This window comes from Arvicanthis niloticus, unplaced genomic scaffold (assembly GCF_011762505.2).
Source record: "Arvicanthis niloticus isolate mArvNil1 unplaced genomic scaffold, mArvNil1.pat.X pat_scaffold_65_arrow_ctg1, whole genome shotgun sequence".
Taxonomy (NCBI): domain Eukaryota; kingdom Metazoa; phylum Chordata; class Mammalia; order Rodentia; family Muridae; genus Arvicanthis; species Arvicanthis niloticus.
Genome location: NW_023046273.1, coordinates 61,975 through 72,536, shown reverse-complemented (window position 1 = coordinate 72,536; position 10,562 = coordinate 61,975). Strand labels below are relative to the sequence as shown.

Below are 10,562 nucleotides of genomic sequence, written 5' to 3'. Positions count from 1 at the left end.
TTTGGTATGGGAAGAGAAAGTAGGGAAATTCAGAGGGCTAGGAGAAGAAATAGAAATATTTAGCAATGGGGAGTGGGAAACAGGGGTAGCACTAGAAAGTCCCAGACACCAGGGAATCGAGATGCTCCCAGGAACCATTGGGGATGACATTAGTCAAAATACCCAACAGAGAGGAGTTAGAATCTGAAGAGACCACCTCCAGTAGTTAGACATGGCTCCCGGTTGAGGAATGGGGCCACCCACCCATTTCAAAATTTTTAACCCAGAATTGTTCCTGTCTACAGGAAACAATCCCCTTCACCTCCTTCAGTCCTTCCTCTAACTCTTTCATATTGGTCCCTGACCTTAATCCAATGTTTGGCTGTAAGAATCTTCATTTGTCCCAGTCAGTTGCTTGTAAAGACTCTGAGGACAGCCATGTCAGCCTCCTCTCTGCAAGCACAGTATGGCATTAGTAATAGTGTCAGGGTTTGGTGTGCATGCATGGGATGGATCCCAAGTTGGGTCAGTCAGTGGGTGGCCTTTCTCGGTCTTTGCACTATTTTTATACCTATATTTCCTTTAGACAGGAACAAATCTGGTTTAAAATTTTTGAAGATGGGTAGGTGGCCCTCAACCTCAATTGGGGGCCATGTCTATCTACTGAAGGTGATCACTTCTGCTTCCATTTTCACACTGTTAGCCATTTTGGCTAAATGTCATCCCCATTGAGTCCTGATAGCCTCTCACATCTCAGGTATCTGAGACTTTCTAGAGGTTCTCCCTGACACCTAACTGCCACTGCTGCATATTTCTATTCATTTTCTTGGCCTTCTGTGTGTCCCTCCTGTCTTTCTCCATACCCGATCCTTCCCCTCTTTTCACCTCTCCCCTCCTCATCTCACAGAGTCTCCTACTTCCATCTGCCTCCCATGATTAATTTGTTCCACTTCTATATGGATTTCAGGTACCCACACTTGGGCCTTCCCTCTTGTTTTACTTCCTAGGTTCTATAAATGGTATCATGGGTGTTCTGACCTTTTTGGCTAAAACCCACTTATTCGTGAGTACATACCATGCATGTCCTTTTGGGTCTGGGTTACCTCACTCAGGATGATATTTTCTAGTTCCATCCATTTGCCTGAAAAATTCATAATGTTCTCATTTTAATAGCTGAATAGTTAACCAGTAGAAATAAGAAAGAGTGCTAGAAATATGACCATACATGCAAGAAATACAAATCATAAGAATGATGCATTAACATTAACATCCTTTCTGTAGTCATAGTAAAGTAGGATAGTCATATTTGGGATGAGGTCTGACAATACTGCAGGCCTCGTCTTAACACTGAATTCATCCATGTGTTTTAATTATGATGCATTAGTGTTTTGACTTCATTTTTAATTTCTTTCAGGCAATTCCTATAACTGTAAAGACAGCGACAATAAAATTGTATTTCTTATTGCTTTGGATCTTTCTTCATAATAGTCAGCATGTAAAATGTCTGTTTCCTTAAATGAAATAACAGCCTTAAAATTATTGTTATTACAGATGCTTCACTAATTTTGATTTTTTAAAATTTTGTTTCATTTGTACATGTGGTTATTTTGTCTGCATCTTTGACTATATAACCTGTACCAGCCTGGTACTGTGGAGGTGAGAAGAGGGCTTTGGATCATCTCGGACTGGAGTTATAGACGGCTGTTAGAAGCCATGATATGTTCTGCAATTGAGCCAGGACCATTGGAAGAAGAGCCACTGATCTTAACAGTTGAATTTCTCTCTAACCTATGTCTTGCTAATTTTAAACTCAGTTTTTTACATTATAGTTAAATTTTTAGATGTGCATGGTTTTATATATCAGAACCATGTAGTTCTTTGTTTTATTTTGAAAAAATTAGAATATATGATAATGAACACTTAGATAGACAGTTAATTTTTATATATATAGATTTCATTCTGATAACTGGCCTTTAACATTTTCTTCCCTTTGTGTTGGAATTAAATTTATGGATGGCTGCATGCCACATAAAATCCATTTGCTCCTCCTGCCTGTTTAATGAGAGTCTGGAAAATGTACTACAGTTCTATCAAAGGTAAAACTCTCACTTGAAATTTGTATGGTTAAACTTGTCTAACAAATTATACTGAGTGTGGTAACCCAGACCCAGAGGGGAAAGTGCCACATTTCTTCCTTATTTGTGCTTCTAGAAATGTGACCCTATAACCTGGAGCAAAGGAAGAAGCCAGGAAATTAGAAGGCATTTTGTGGAGAAGGGAGCTCTAGAGGGAGTTAGTAGGATGCAGGTCCTATGAAGAGGGAAATGGGGAAAAGGGAAGAGGCTCTAACTGGGGAGGGCAGAGGAAAGGTAATACAAAGGGAGAGGAAGGAAGGACAGATACACAGAATTAAAGATGCTTGAAACTACCATAAGGAAATATTGTTTATTATTACAGAAAGGTAAATCTACTATATATGTTTGTATATGGAGTTTAAATTGATTTATGCTACATGTGGTGATAATGATTCCACTAATAGTCACAGACTAATGCAAATCAGAGTGCCATGGGAAACCTCACTTTGTCCTGTTGGTCAGAGGAGGGAGCTGAGAGACTCCCTAAACAATTTATGCTATCACCATTGTCCTTGGTTATCTATCAGAACATGAAGGATAGATCCTGTTGCTGAAGGCACCATACAGTTTAGACAGAGGACTATGAGGACTCAGACTAGAATTGATCTGGACACCTTCTCCTCGGAGACAAGCTCTCATGGTATTGGAAGGAGCTAATAAGTAAGCTGGTAAGGGAAAAAAGAAATCAATGGTCCTAACCAGCTGTAAATTCTGTGAACATCAACAATGACCAGACTGGCAAGACAACACAGGGGTGCAATGGTGTTATTTTTTACCTTGAGGTTGACCAATAGTTGTTTAATTGTACTTAGGGCCCACTAATAGAAGGAAGTTCATATAGAGCACTGCAAACTTAGCCAACTACTACTGCTTGGAGAGTCATAGACTGGAGAGTAAAACCTGTTATTGCCCATTTGGTACATCAGTATAATGTCTAACTACATTCTATGTTCTTGTCTTTATATATCCATAGGTGTGTGTAGCTCTCAGCCCTCATCAAAGAAGCTTCTTTTGTAGCACATGGAGACTATTATTGGAGTTTATAATTCACCAAACTGCAGAGAATAAGCAACTGAGGTATGCCATCCCAAACGGTACATCTCTAACACAACCCCTACACCTAAGGCTCAGGGAATGCCATGGAAGAAGGAATGAAATCAGTGTAAGAGCCAGATGACTAGGAAGTCTGCTGGGAGACAGTGTCTTCTAGTTCTGGAACAGAAGCTGCATTTATGAAATGTCAACACTGGTTTGAGTTTTATGAGCCTTCAAATATATGCAGTATTGTGCATTTTAAGTAAAAAATAGTGTAGATGGGTGTGCTGGTTACTTTGTGTTGCTGTGACATATCATCTTGACTAAAGTGACCTGTGCTTTATGTTTCCAGAGTGTGAACCATAATGGTGAAGGAGGCATGGCTGCATCACGAAGTTAATAAAGCATATATTTAACCATATGTGGAAAGAAGAGAGAACAATATGAAAGTGGGACAAGGCTATAAACTATCAAAGACCACCCTCACTGATGTCCTCCAGCAAGGTTCTATATGCCAAAGATTCCAAACCTCCCAAACAGCATTGCACCTGGGCACCATGTGTTCAAATGCCTGAGCTGCTGGAGACATTTCTCTCTCAATCATCACTGTAAGAGACAGATGCAGGAACTAGAGAAAGACCTGTCACTAGACATGTCACATGGCACTGTATATTCATTCCTCTTGTTCTGTGTCTAAACCAAAGAATCTGCAGTTCTGGATAAATCACATGGCAATGTATGATGTCATGGTTATTGTTTCTCTCTACGCGCTTAGAACTTCAAGGTCCTGTCAGTGGAAGCAAGCAGAGAACACTGATTCCTTGTGATAATATGTCCAGTAGCAACAGAGTGTAGCTTCTACAAATGCTTCTACAGATGTTCAAAGTTGTTAATTAGGCTCTTACCTTTGTAGTCAGATAATAAAGCAACAAAAAACAAGTCAAACACAAAAAAAAATGCTTTAAAGTTCTTCCATGTAATTTAAGGGCTGGAAATCTAGTTCATTGACAGCATGCTTGCCGGGAATGCATGTGGCTTCATGTTTAATTTCCAGTGCGTGCACACACACACACACACACACACACACACACAGAGAAACGTAAACAGTTCAAAGGTTAGACTCAGATGGTGTTTCTCCAAGTATCTTTCCAAGTATAATTTGAAAACACTCCCAAAAATCATGCTTCTGAGCAAAGAAAAGGTACCAGTGGTCCATTTGATGAGTCCAGGGATGCATTCTCCCTCTGGTGTTAGAATGAACATCTTATCATTTGTACTTCTGAAAACAGCCAATAACAAAGTAAAAAGCCTAAAACATAGAATTTGGGAACTTGGGAGGGGTTAGAAAAAGGCGGCAGGAAGAGGTCGGAGGGAGAAGAGAGGGGAAAGTAATGTAGTTCTATTTCAATGAAAAATGTAGATCAAAATTGTCGAGGGTGTGTCTTTTTTTCCCAGCTGGGTAGTTACAGATAAGTTTCCCAGCATCTAGTAAATAATGTACTATCCAAGATCCTGCAAGTAATTTATTAAATTAAGTGGGTCGCACAGATTATAATGTTAAGAATAAGGAGGACATGCTGAAATGAGAGAGTTGGTAGCAAAGAAGCATAAAATTGACTACAATATATTTCACATATCTTTTGATATTATACAACAAAATACTAAAACAAAAAATAAGAATATAGCCAATTATAGAATAAAATGAAAACAGCCACATAGTATGTAGCATTCCCTTTGAAAGAAAGGCTCGGGATATATAAGTCCTGGCTGATCTATAACTCACAACATAGAGCAAGTTGACCTACAATATGATATGAATTCCCTGCCTCTACCCTTATTTGCCTGGACTACAGGAGACACAGCTATGTCTGGCTCAGTAATTCAAATTCTCTGTGAAGTAGCATTTATCAAGTGGGTCTGATTAGATTGTGGTCCCAGCATTTGATCTGTGGAGGCAGGAAGAACAGGAGTTCCATGCCATCCTCCTTGCATAGGGACTTCAAGGTCAGCTTGGGCAATGTGAGATCAATCCTAGGAGGAAAGCATAGCAGAGCCAGCTACAGTTCTGGTTTCCAATGCAACCCAGTGAAAGGTGAGTAATCCCAAGGTCAGGGCAAGGATGCCTGGGAGACAAACTGGAATATGGTTTTTATCGAGTAGTGTACAAACCAGGCCTTGCCTTAATGAAGGGCTATTTTCTTGAGCCTCATTGGAGACATGGCAGAGCTGCACAAGAAAGGGTCAGCAATGTGCAGGCTTGGTGACACTGACTTGGCAACCTCCATCCAGCAAGTGGGACAGAAGTACCTCACAGAAAGTACACATTTTACTGACTGGAAGCGAATCAAGGGAGTGAGCATGGTGACAGCCACAGCTCAGAGAATTGAGGAGGAAGGCCTTCTCACACTGCAATAAGTAAAACTGGCAATGAGAAGTAAGGGTGTCTTGTCTATATACATTGTCCCTAGGGGACATCAGTGCCTGCCCCACCAGGACAAAAAGTGGGTTAGCTCATTCTGTGGACAACTGAGCTCTCTCCCTGTCATCCAGACTCTGGAAGCTAGAGTTACACTTAATCTCCAGCTACACAAGGCACTGCCCTAATTTCACCTTGGCTGCAAGGAATGCACACAGGGTGGCTTCAAGACAGCAGCTAATTCAGCATGAAGACATACTTGGTATGTTTCCAGAATGGTGTGGTGAATATTGAGGACACTGTGACCTGGCTCAATTGTATCTGTGACATACTTGCACTTTCGGTGAAAGGAACAGGCTGTGAAACCACCTAGAGTGGAGAACAGAAGTTCAAGATACAGCTGTGGGAGTCTAATGGGGCCAGTTTAGGCTATTACCCTCAGCCTACTGGGGTTCTCAGAGGTGACAGCAGGTATAAGATGCCATCAAAATGTGGAGTAATGTGGTTTCAGGACTGAGTAGCACAGGTGTTTGAAATAACATGTAAGGACACCTGTGACCCTCCTGTTGCTAGGTGTCTAGTGTAAACTTGTTATCCAGTCCTTGTGAGAGGGTCCCACAGCAGCTCCCCATCTGTGAAGCTCAGCAAAGGGCTTGGTGGCTCACTGAGCACTGGGCAGCCTGCGTTTCCAGGCCTAGAACACTGCCCGGAACATTTTAAAAGGAGTACTCAATAATCTATGGTTTGAAAGCCAAGAAAACTGGTTCTACCTCAGAAATTCCAAGGAGCTGTAAAGTGTTAAAGGAGCATGGGAAACAGGCCAAGGAAGAGGGCCTTCATCGTTTGGGCTCATCATGTACAAGTTAGAGAGTCACAGGACAGTGCTTGTGTCTCCCTCACTCCATGCCTCTTACTTTGCTGTGCATTTTGCTAGTTTCTCATGGTCTAGAGAACAGAAGAAATAGCAGGAATTGTTCCATATACATACCTTCTACATTGCTAAAAATCTGGAGATATGGCTATAAACGTGTGTAGATACCTAAAGAAGCAGAACATTATGAAAATGCACACTTAGCATGTGCGAGATGTATACATTGATTGTCCTTGTCAGCATGATGGGTCATTATTCACATTAATTCTGGTGAAGCATTTCTTGCTGCTTCCACTGTACAATGGAGAAAAACTTTCTTAAAGTTCCCAGTAAGTCACCAAGTGAAGTCCCACAGAAATGTGAAACACTTTCCTCACATCATCCCCATTCACCGGATTTTCCAGCCTGTGCTCAACCAGAAACCAGGCTGCCTTTCATGATCCTACAGGTGTGTTGGAACCCAAGAGGGATCTCTCGCTTCTCAGTGAAAAGGAAGATGTGGGAGGGGCTGAATGTAAGAGAGACTTGGGGCAAGAGGTCTTCCTGGATGTAAAGTGAATAAACAAATTAATGAAAAAAAATAAAAAATAAAAATCCAAATTAGCAAACAACAAACACTCAAACATACATATTGTCTTTAAGAAGGAGGTAGCAAAAAAAAAAGAAGGAGGTAGCAACCTGTGAGGTAAATAAACTTCTTTTTGTTTTAACATTATGCCACTTTAGGTATTTTATAACAGTAATAAAAAATGACCAAAAAAAGGAGGAGGTAACAAATTGTATAGAAGACAGAGACCATACATTTTAGGTTATGCTTCCAATGACATGAGTAACTATGCTGAATGCTCTATAATTTCCTGTTCAAGTTGATCTTATGTCCATAGAACTGCCCTTCACTCATCATGATTTCATGGACCTACTGAGCTACTGAGATTTCTATTTAAAAACTATATCTAACATTAATACATCTGAAAAGCACTTCCACAGTTCTGATGGAAACTATAACCATCTAGTTTAATATCAGACGGTTCAATTTTATATTTACAATCATCTCACATGAAAATAGTGGTTGGTGACTTGTGGAACATTTACCTTAAATTCCTTGAATTCAGAAACTCTTCACTGCTATAATTCTCACAGGCTGTGCAAAGCTGCCAGGAGATAAATGTGTGGACAGAGGTGCAGTTGCAGTGGAGGGATGATTCCCAAGAAAGTGTATGCTGTATTCTTTGACTGGAAAGTCAATTTCTTCTTACAATACCACAAACTCTACCAAGTTGTGAGGACTTCACATGAGTATGGAATCCACATTAAAGACTCCAATGAAACTACGGTCTCATTTGATGGGTCTAAGCTGGAAACCAGTGATAGCGTCTACACTCCTGATCAACAACTCTGGAACACCACCAAGTTAGGAGGTAGAGGTAAAGGAGAAGCCATGGACCAGAGGCCAGAGGAGGAATTACATTTTTGAGAACAGAGGGTAGAAAGAAGGCAGCTCTAGGAGACATGTTATTTTAAGGAATTTGGATTTTTGTAATTGAACAACTCATTAAATTTTCTAAACTTCCAATGGATGAATGTCTTTGTGAATTGGTTAAAAACCAAAAACATTTTGGTTTTTAACATGAATTTAAATATACATATCAAATGAATTAGAATGTTTTATATGTCCCCAGAATGTCAGCAAAAACAGCTCCAGAGAGCTTCTCTATATATCTGCTGACATTAGGCATTAACTAGCTGCTTTTAAAGTATGTATCTTCATGTGCATTGATGTTTTGTCTGCATGTGTGTATGTATGAATGTGTCAGATCACCTAGAACTGGAATTACAGACAGCTGTGAGTTGTCATGTAGGTGCTAGGAATTGAACCTAAGTCCTCTGAAAGAGCAACCAGTGCTTGGCACCACTGAGCCAACTCCCCAGCTCCTGTAGCTGCCTTTTTATTGCAGAAATTCCTTTATTCTAAGTCCCAAGTGCTTGGAGTAATTAAATACCAGAACCAGGTAGGAGGAATATAGAAAAAGGAATCTTTAGATATTGTCACAGATACACAGATACGCACAGAGACACTGATAGGCATAAAAACACTGTCTTAGAAGGGGTTTTACTACTCTAAAGAGACCTCATGACCAAGGCAACTTTTATAAGGAAAACATTTAATTGGAGCTAGCTTATAGCTTCAGAGTTTCTGTCCATTATCTTCAAGGTGGAAGCCTGTCAGCTTTCAGGCAGTCTTTGTGACAGAGAATCTGAGTGTTCTACGTCTTGCTCCAAAGTCAAACAGAAGTCTGGCTTCCAGAGAGCTAACATGAGGGTCTTAAAGACCACACTCACAATGACACACTTCTTCCAACAAGACCACACCTACTCCAACAAGACCACACCTCCTAGTAGTACCACTCTCTGGGCCAATCATATTCAAACTATCACAAACACCAACACAAACACACATAAATATACACACAGACATAAATAGACATGGACACAGATACAAACATACATACTGATAGATAAACACAGGTACAGGCACAGATACACAAGAAACACAACATATATAGACATAAACACAAATAACATACGGACACACACATACATAAACACAGGCATGCATACTGATATACAAATAAACACAGGCAGGTGAACATACACAAATACACACAGGCAAACACATACATACTGACACACAGAGACACAAGTAACCACAGATATACATTCAGATATACACAAATACACAGGCAGACTGACACACACTTAGTAAAAATAAAAATAATGTATGCAAATAACAGAATTTTCTGTAAACATTTTCCATGTTTACTGCTGTGTACAGCACAGGCATTCCTCTATCTGGAAATCTCTGTATGTTTTTGAATGGTGGAAAGAAATGGAGGGTGTCCTCAAACTTGTCAGCAGCTTGCAAATTACTAATCTGGCCATTTTAGGCATTTCCTAACATGCCAGAGACTGCTTAGAGATCACATCAAATGCAGCATGTCTGTCTGTCTGTCTGTCTGTCTGTCTGTCTGTCTGTCTGTCTGTCTGACTATGTCTCTATCTATCTATCTATCTATCTATCTATCTATCTATCTATCTATCTACATACCTACCTACCTACCTATTCATTGGTATTACTTTCCTCATTGCTGTGACTAAGTAAGAAACAGGAGAGAAGAGAATGATATACTTTACCTCATCATATAGGAAGGGGACAAGGGCCCTAGTGTCTGGGAAGGCATAGGAGCAGGAAGTAGGAACAGACAGGAAGTAAAGCTAGGTGGCAAAACCTCAAGGCCTATTCCTAGGGTACCCACTTCCTTCAGTGGGGCTCTGCTCATTAAAGGTTTCAGAAACTTCTGTAACCATGCCAAGAACCCAGGACCAAGTGTTTAAGCACATGAGCCTCTGGGGATATTCCCATTTCATACACAACCACAACAGTCTGATTTTCAAAGCAATGGGAAATTACCACAATTCCTTGTCCTATATTCTGTGTCCAAATTTAAAATGGCACCCTGACCATATCCTCCAGAGATCTTTAAAGTGCTGTGAGCTTCAGGTCTCTCAATGGAATGTCTACATGGCTAAACAATCTATAGCACAGCCAAGGTGTTAAACACTGTGGTATTGAAAGCATATAAGAAGATATGCATTGGCCAGAACTGCTTCCCCCAATGCGTTTTCAGAAAAATGAAAATTGTGGAATAGCACAAAAGTATCATCTCAATAGGGTTACACAAAAATAGATATACAGATTTATGTAATTTTATATGTATAAAATGTAAACTTATTCCTAAATTTGTGGAAAATGGTCCGGACTTTATTACCGCTTGGTGTTCTGAGACCACACAGTGTGATCTAGCGAGACTCTGATTTGGTCTACCTCCCCTCTTCATGGGTTACCTACTAGAAAACAAGATAATTTGGGAAATGGGGCTATAGGTCAATGGATACAACATCTGGCACACAACTATAAGGCCCAGAGTTTGAATTCCTAGAGCCTCCCCAAGCAGTTTGGCATGCATCCTTGCACCCAGGAAGCAGAGATGAGAAACTCAGGACAAGCTTGCTAAGGAAACTGTCTGCAATCAGGGAGCTCCAGCTGCAGTGACATATTTTGTCTCAA

The 10,562-nt window shown here is 40.3% G+C and overlaps 1 long non-coding RNA gene across 1 annotated transcript; it reads left to right on the top strand.

Annotated features, from left to right (window-relative positions):
- Positions 1-472: 472 nt before the first annotated feature.
- Positions 473-4,076, top strand: LOC143433934 (uncharacterized). Its single transcript, XR_013070371.1, has 3 exons — positions 473-2,075; positions 3,088-3,191; positions 3,502-4,076. It is a non-coding gene; the product is annotated as an uncharacterized LOC143433934 (long non-coding RNA).
- The last annotated feature ends 6,486 nt before the right edge of the window (positions 4,077-10,562 follow it).